Source organism: Entelurus aequoreus, linkage group LG05, assembly GCF_033978785.1.
Source record: "Entelurus aequoreus isolate RoL-2023_Sb linkage group LG05, RoL_Eaeq_v1.1, whole genome shotgun sequence".
Lineage (NCBI taxonomy): Eukaryota > Metazoa > Chordata > Actinopteri > Syngnathiformes > Syngnathidae > Entelurus > Entelurus aequoreus.
Window position 1 is genome coordinate 42,511,839 of NC_084735.1, and position 9,032 is coordinate 42,520,870.

A 9,032-nucleotide genomic window follows, 5' to 3' on the forward strand; every position below is an offset into this window, starting at 1 on the left:
GCAAGTTTAGACAAAATAATATAGATACAATTATCCAAACATACAATTGATCAGTGAGAAATGGTCTCTGAATCCTAATTTTTCATTACTTGATCATAACTTTTATGTAGTTTAGGTTAGGGGTCAAAATGTATTGTTTGGTTTTTTTCAACATTCATTCGGTAAATCCTAAAAAGCATACGCTTTCTCTAATTGCCTTTTGGGGCCTTTCAACAAAGTTCTCATGGGAGCAGGCTTGGAAAGCAAGGACGTGAGTAAAGAACTTTGGAGATAAATTTGCCGCCAATCCGGAAGGAGTTAATGAACGGTTATTCATAGTTTTTGTCCAAGAAATGTGTACGAGGTGTGGGACCACAAACACGAGTCTATAGTAGAAGACTAGAGAAATATCAGAATGGGACAATTTTCAGAGGAAAGACATTATCTTCTTTTGAAGCAGCTCCAAAGTAAGGACATGGATTTTAATGGATTTCCTGGTTGGACAAACAAGGTCCAACAGGTATTTTCTTATGTCTTTTTTTCTTCCGCGTTATAATTCCTTTAATCTTTCGTTCTTCGACTGGCTAAGGTGTTTTTTTATCTCCTTGCCCACTTCCTCTTCCTTCAATTCCTGGGTCAGGCCAGTTTGAATCAATATATTTTGTGTTATAGTGTTTGTCTTCTCTCTTAGTCAATCCCAACGTTGTTTGCAACTTGCTCAAAGTTTAAAAAAATTTAAATGAAAAAATAACAAGAACACCACCCAGCTAGTTTGTGTTACCATTAGTGGTTTAACAGAACATATATACATATTATCAGTGACGGGCCGTGCGTTTCCCATCTAGGCCTTCAGTGATGTCCGACTTTAATGATTACCTCTCAAAATACCATCATTTATGTCACCACATGACCATTGCTGGAGAAATACTATACACAAACACATTTACACACTACTGGGCATTGTACAAAATGGGTTATTTTCTGGCGCATTGAAAAATCAATAAACCCGCATTAGCAATTAAAACATATCTTATGTGTTACTGTCAAAATTAAAATTGCAAAAAACATATTAAACGTGAAAAAATACAGAAATATAATATCTGAACTCACATTTCATCGCCGGGACGGCTGAGCTAGCTTCCAGGGTTGGCCGAGATGGTCTCACAAGATGTAGTTTCTCTTTAAATATCCTTCTTGAAAAAGGCCTTATATATGTTTTATGATAAAGGGACGGCGTGGCAAAGTTGGTAGAGTGGCTGTGCCAGCAATCGGAGTGTTGCTGGTTACTGGGGTTCAATTCCCACCTTCTACCTTCCTAGTCACGTCTGTTGTGTCCTTGGGCAAGACACTTCACCCTTTGCCTCTGATGGCTGCTGGTTAGCGCCTTGCATGGCAGCTCCTGCCATCAGTGTGTGAATGTGTGTGTGAATGGGTAAATGTGGAAATACTGTCAAAGCGCTTTGAGTACCTTGAAGGTAGAAAAGCGCTATACAAGTATAACCCATTTATTTATTTATAAATACCCATTTATCATTTATTTATTTTTAAATGATAAATGGGTTATACTTGTATAGCGCTTTTCTACCTTCAAGGTACTCAAAGCGCTTTGACAGTGTTTCCACATTCACACACACATTCACACACTGATGGCGGGAGCTGCCATGCAAGGCGCTAACCAGCAGCCATCAGGAGCAAGGGTGAAGTGTCTTGCCCAAGGACATAACGGACATGACTAGGATGGTAGAAGGTGGGGATTGAACCCCAGTAACCAGCAACCCTCCGATTGCTGGCATGGCCACTCTACCAACTTCGCCAGGCCGTTGTCTTGTCTAATCATAAAAGATGCAGATGAGGCGTGTTGGCTGAGTTCTTAAAGTTTACTCCACAGCGTGCTCATCAAAACCATCCCGTTGCCAGCATGTCTACATTAAACAACCTAAACGGGGCTACTGCGCATGCTCTTCACTACTGTGGCATGCTGGGTAATGGAGTTCTTATGTTACCTAGCTCATAACATCACAATATACAGGTATATCTTCCTTAGGCCATCTAGAAGGCCTTACCGACAACAACTCCTGATCTAATTGGCTATCGCAACTGTCTGTCAAATGTTTGTGTCCATTAACTTACAGTGCACAGACGCCCCCATTGTTTAATCTGAAGGCTCTACGCACATTTGGTACAGCATGGCAACGTAAGCTAGCTGAATTATGATTGGATAAAAACACTATAACCTCAAAACAACAGTGCTAGAAGGAGCATAATATGACATGAAGAGAATATGAATACTTTTAGATATTTAGGGAAAGTAAATTAAAAATTACTTTTATCTTTAATTATGATCATGATTTCTGGTTATGTTAGGCCAGCAGAGAAGGCTTTGCTGGCCATGAAGGCACACCACTGCATATTATTTATTGTATACAATTACTAGCGCGTGTACACACACAAAATAATTTCTAGAGAAGCAACTAACAATTTGCAGCCATGTTGATACATCGCTGACATTAGCTAACAACACACAAAGCCATTGTGCGTGCGTATATTATGTACGGGCGTAGTTTAAATCATTACGTGCCAAAAGCTGTAAAAAAGTTGGCTATAATGCTTGACACACTTTGGAAAGTTAGTGATTTACAGAACATTTAAATATCTATATTTTTCAAACTTACTACACAATCACACACAAAAGACAAGGAACTAACAAATTGTAGTCATGTTACTGTTATGATGGAATACAAATTTAATGATAGCTAACATTAGCTAACAACACACAATGCTAATGTGACCACACTGCAAATGATTTGCAACTTGCAAGGATTTTAAATTGTGTTTCTAAAAATGTCCCTAGTTTTGAGAGCTATGTACTTATTTTCACATCATAACCTTAATGTCTATTGTCTGTCTATTATAGTAACATAACTACTATATATTTCGATTTTCCCCACATAGAAAATATTCTGAAAAGATTGTTGGGCCACGAGTGCCTCCTAGAGTGCCACCAAAAAATATCAGTTTGTCAGCTGTGGTCCGTATGGGCCACCGTGGTATTCAATTGTAATACACTTTTCCACCACTTGGGGCAGTAATGACGATATCAAACAAACAGAAGAAGTCTGGGGCTAAAGTCATAGAGAAGTTTCTTAAGTGCAAAAAGTATGACTAAATTGTTAATGCTCTATTTTCATTTAGACTTAATATTTTGGGACATTTTAGTTAAGAAACATATATATATATATATATATATATACATATATATATATATATATATATATATATATATATATATATATATATATATATATATATTTTTACATAATTGTATGTAATTTTTTTCTCATTTATTTATGAGTATACCTTCTTATGCAGTATATTTGGTTAGTACCGTATTTTCCGAACCATAGGGCGCACCGGATTATAAGGCACACTGCCGACGAGCGGGTTTATTCAGGTCTATTTTTAATACAAAAGGCACTAAAGAGGTCATATTATGATTTTTTTTTCTGCATTTAAAACACTTCCTTGTGGTCTACATAACATAACATCTTCAAGTTGTTTTCCGTCCTTCGCTTAAGGATGCACTTATTTACGTGGCTCCACTTCAACAGCGTCTTCCCCTCGTCATCTTTGTCGTACCATGTAGCGTGCAAGGACGGGAGTCGAAGAAGTGTCAAAAGATGGAGATGTTTTAATGACTTTCAGACTTTACTTAAAAATTACAACGGAGCAGCATCTCCTCATCCGTGGCTCACTAGTGCTGCCATGCCGTAAATGTGATAAATCACATAGCGAGCACTTAATGATCATATTTGCATCTCCTCCTCCCAGTGTTGTGGGCATAACCATATATTCTGCATATCCTGAACTGTAAGGCAGTCACGCTAAAAGGATAGCATTTTTTTATTTTTCTCATTTAAAAGACGAATTCTCTGCGCATAAGCTTAGTAGATCAGCTTTGTGTGCATTATCAAGCTTGCACGTGCTTTAATACACGCAAACCTTTAGTAGATCAGGCTCTAAATATTTCGAAAGCAGCATTTTTAATACAGGTTTTGAATGTAAGCTTATTGAATGGAATGTATGTCACTATGGAAGTGTGCTGAGTAAGTGTACTTCATTTAAAACATGCAGCTGCTTTATCCACACACTCTTACACATGTATATCAATCAATGTCAATCAATCAATGTTTATTTATATAGCCCTAAATCACAAGTGTCTCAAAGGGCTGTACAAGCCACAACGACATCCTCGGTACAGAGCCCACATACGGGCAAGGAAAAACTCACCCCAGTGGAACGTCTGTGAATGACTATGAGAAACCTTGGAGAGGACCGCATATGTGGGTAACCCCCCCCCCCCCCCCCCCCCCTCTAGGGGAGACCGAAAGCAATGGATGTCGAGTGGGTCTGACATAACATTGTGAAAGTCCAGTCCACAGTGGATCCAACACATCAGCGAGAGTCCAGTCCACAGCGGGGCCAACAGGAAACCATCCCGAGCGGAGACGGGTCAGCAGCGCAGAGATGTCCCCAACCGATGCACAGGCTAGTGGTCCACCCGGGGTCCCGACTCTGGACAGCCAGCACTTCATCCATGGCCACCGGACCTATGCAACTCCCCCTCGCAAGGGACAGGGGAGAAGAGGAGAGAAGAAAAGAAACGGCAGATCAACTGGTCTAAAAAAGGGGGGTCTATTTAAAGGCTAGATTATACAAATGAGTTTTAAGATGGGACTTAAATGCTTCTACTGAGGTAGCATCTCTAACTGTTACCGGGAGGGCATTCCAGAGTACTGGAGCCCGAATAGAAAACGCTCTATAGCCCGCAGACTTTTTTTTGGCTCTGGGAATCACTAATAAGCCGGAGTTCTTTGAACGCAGATTTCTTGTCGGGACATATGGTACAATACAATCGGCGAGATAGGCTGGAGCTAAACCGTGTAGTATTTTATACGTAAGTAGTAAAACCTTAAAGTCGCATCTTAAGTGCACAGGAAGCCAGTGCAGGTGAGCCAGTATAGGCGTAATATGATCAAACTTTCTTGTTTTTGTCAAAAGCCTTGCAGCCGCATTTTGTACCAACTGTAATATTTTAATGCTAGACATAGGGAGACCCGAAAATAATACGTTACAGTAATCGAGACGAGACGTAACGAACGCATGAATAATGATCTCAGCGTCGCTAGTGGACAAGATGGAACGAATTTTAGCGATATTACGGAGATGAAAGAAGGCCGTTTTAGTAACACTCTTAATGTGTGACTCAAACGAGAGAGTTGGGTCGAAGATAATACCCAGATTCTTTACCGAGTCGCCTTGTGTAATTGTTTGGTTGTCAAATGTTCAGGTGGTATTATTAAATAGATGTTGGTGTCTAGCAGGACCGATAATCAGCATTTCCGTTTTCTTAGCGTTGAGTTGCAAAAAGTTAGCGGACATCCATTGTTTAATTTCAATAAGACACGCCTCCAGCTGACTACAATCCGGCGTGTTGGTCAGCTTTAGGGGCATGTAGAGTTGAGTGTCATCAGCATAACAGTGAAAGCTAACACCGTACTTGCGTATGATGTCACCCAGCGGCAGCATGTAAATACTAAAGAGTGCAGGGCCAAGAACCGAACCCTGGGGAACTCCGCACGTTACCTTGACATAGTCCGAGGTCACATTGTTATGGGAGACGCACTGCATCCTGTCAGTAAGATAAGAGTTAAACCAAGACAAGGCTAAGTCTGACATACCAATACGTGTTTTGATACGCTCTAATAAAATATTATGATCGACGGTATCGAAAGCGGCGCTAAGATCAAGAAGCAGCAACATAGATGACGCATCAGAATCCATCGTTAGCAATAGATCATTAGTCATTTTTGCGAGGGCTGTCTCCGTAGAGTGATTTGCCCTGAAACCGGAGATTGAAAAGGTTCACAGAGATTGTTAGTCACTAAGTGTTCATTTAGCTGCTGTGCAACAATTTTTTCGAGAATTTTGGAAATAAACGGAAGGTGGGAGACCGGTCGGTAGTTTACCATGAGGTCAGGATCGAGGTTAGGTCTTTTGAGCAGAGGATGAATAACCGCTTTTTTGAATGCTAGGGGAACAGTGCCGGAGGAAAGTGATAAGTTTATAATATTTAACACTGATGGACCTAATAATACAAACAGTTCCTTGATAAGTTTCCCAGGAAGTGGGTCAAGTAAACATGTTGTTTGTTTTATCCCACTTACACGCTGTAATAATTCCTCTAATGTTATTTCATCAAAAATAGAGAGACTATTTTGGAGGGCAGTGTCCGTCGTATATACAGTCGTATTTGTGTTAATAGAGCCCAGTTGTAGCTGGGATGCGTTGTCTTTAATCTCCTTTCTGATATATCAGTGTTGAGTAGACATTGTTCAGAACAATTTATACGGAACTAAAATCTGTTATCTATTTTTACCCCACTGGTACATTTTTTTTTAAGCTACAAAGGCTTTTTAAAGAATGTGTGATTAATGCTAAATGGGATATCATCATTGGAATATGGTCCCCGGCAAAAGTGTTTTGATTACATTATGGCATGAGTATTAATGCAATGGTATAGTACCTCAGTTTTCATACCCCCCTAATTATGATTTAGTTACAGGAAAAAAATGGGTTACGGGTATTACTGTATTGATACAGCTTTTAAATGGCCACATGACTTAAACAGATGAAGCTTTGAACTTCACCCATACTGTAAGTGCTTAAAAGACTGAGGTTGAAGCCTTGCTCGACTCTTTATGTAGGGTAGTTGTTTTATTACAGGGGAGATTCAACTACTCAAGGCCTTTCTAAGAGGCCAAGCAAAGACAGATTTTCTATGTTAGAGTCAGTCGTCATTTGTTTTCAAAACTATATCCTGGAACAGTGCTGCAGGTATCAGTTGGAGTGTTTGCACATTGGGGGTTACTTGGGTAATTTATCCTCTGGGGGGTTTTTGGTTTAATTAAAAGACTATAGTCATTAACTCTTCAGCACTCTAGCTATTGAATAATAGCCTTTCCTATTGTGTCACGGGGATAATATGGGACATTTATTACTATGGTTATGATTTTTTTAATAACCAGAGGCTTAAACCACATGATTACTTTTCTAATCAAAGCACTCGGTGAAGAGTTAAGTTTAGGGAAAACATTTGAAAAATACAATTATAATATAATTACTAGAGCAACAGAGATTGTTGTTTTACCAGACTACTCTAACTGCTTGAGACATAAAGTACCATACATTTTAAATCAACCATTTACTTCCGTTATCCTGCGGTGGATTAGGGGGTAAACAACAGCTCCCATCTCCAGCCACCTACCCTATATATAGTACAGTAGTTCCACCAAGGGCACATTATATTTTTTACATAAATTATATCCGTAAACATAAAGAAATGAACCAGCCTTGGGTTTTACAGATCCTGTACTCTTTGAATAATGGTAAGTGGGTTATATTTGTATAGTGCTTTTCTACCTTCAAGGTACTCAAATTGCTTTGACACTATTTCCACATTCACCCATTCACAAACACATTCACACAATGATGGCGGGAGCTGTCATGCAAGGCTCTATCCACGACCCATCAGGAGCAATGGTGAAGTGTCTTGCTCAAGGACACAACGGACGTGACCAGATTGGTAGAAGGTGGGGATCGAACCAGGAACCATCAGGTTGCTGGCACGGCCACTCTCCCAACCGCGCCACACCATCCCCAATATACCCCAAACTACGGGCTGCGGGTTAGATCCGACCCAACAGCGTCGCGATCTGGCTCGCGGGGCGTCCCAAGTATATGTATGTATATATATATATATATATATATATATATATATATATATATATATATATATATATATATATATATATATATATATAGATTCAAGATTCAAGATTGTTTATTGTCATATGCACAGTTAAACAGACAGTTTGCCGTACAATGAAAATCTTACTTTCCTAGTCCACCCTTTAACAAGTCACACGGTACTTAGCTAGAAATAAAAATGTATATACAAGGCACAGTAAGTAACATTACATTATTGCACATTCTGATTGACAGTCAACAGTATAAATATGGAGGTGACATTGGGTCACAGCAGCAGTTAAAGAGTCTTTAGTGATCAAAGGTGTAAAGTGTCTACAGTGATGGTTCACAGTTCGGGGGTGGTCATGGTAGTTGTCTTTTGTTCAAAAAGATAAAAGTAAAACGGGGGAGGGTAGCCAGCATTCACAAGTTAGCATTCACAAGCCTGATGGCCTGTGGGTAGAAACTGTTTGTCAGTCTCGTAGTCCTGGATTTCAGGCTCCTGTATCGTCTGCCTGATGGTAGGAGGCTGAAGAGACTGTGCTGGGTGTGTGTACTGTCCTTTATGATGTTGTGTGCTCTCCTAGTGGCCCTGGTAGAGTACATGTCCTGTAGTGAGGGGAAGGCTGCTCCTGATATGTACTGAGCAGTTTTAATCACTCGCTGGAGTGCCTTCCTGTCCTCAGCAGTGCAGTTTCCACACCAGACCGTGATTGAGCTGGTAAGGACACTATCAACTGTACTTCTATAAAAGTTGCTGAGAATTTTGGGTGGCATGCCAAATTTTCTCAGCCTTCTTAGGAAGTACAGTCGCTGCTGGGCTTTCTTTATTGTTTGTTGTGTGTTGTGATCCCAGGTGAGGTCCTCGCTGATGTGGGTCCCAAGGAATTTAAAGGTTTTCACCCTGTCCACCTTTGTCCCCCCTATGTACAGAGGTGTGTACTGTGCACTCCTTCTCCGTGGGTCAATCATCTCCTTGGTCTTGTCTGTGTTCAAGGAGAGATTATTACACATTATATATATATATATATATATATATATATATATATATATATATATATATATATATATATATATATATATATATATATATATATATATATATATATATATATATATCCATCCATCCATTTTCTACCGCTTATTCCCTTTGGGGTCGCGGGGGCGCTGGAGCCTATCTCAGCTACAATCGGGTGGAAGGCGGGGTACACCCTGGACAAGTCACCACCTCATCGCAGGGCCAACAC

The 9,032-nt window shown here is 39.9% G+C and overlaps 1 protein-coding gene across 4 annotated transcripts in view; it reads left to right on the top strand.

Annotated features, from left to right (window-relative positions):
* gabra3 (gamma-aminobutyric acid type A receptor subunit alpha3) overlaps positions 1-9,032 on the top strand; it is a 311,418-nt gene that overhangs the window by 181,024 nt on the left and 121,362 nt on the right. The window contains exons 1-2 of one of the 4 annotated variants that reach the window (XM_062048131.1): positions 8,234-8,306; positions 8,373-8,506. The exons of 2 other annotated variants lie outside the window; for them this stretch is intronic. The gene's annotated coding sequence lies outside the window, so the exon portion shown is untranslated. Of the gene's footprint in view, positions 1-8,233; positions 8,307-8,372; positions 8,507-8,648; positions 8,721-9,032 lie in introns of those variants that run through there. One more of the 4 variants, XM_062048132.1, reaches the window with a different exon arrangement.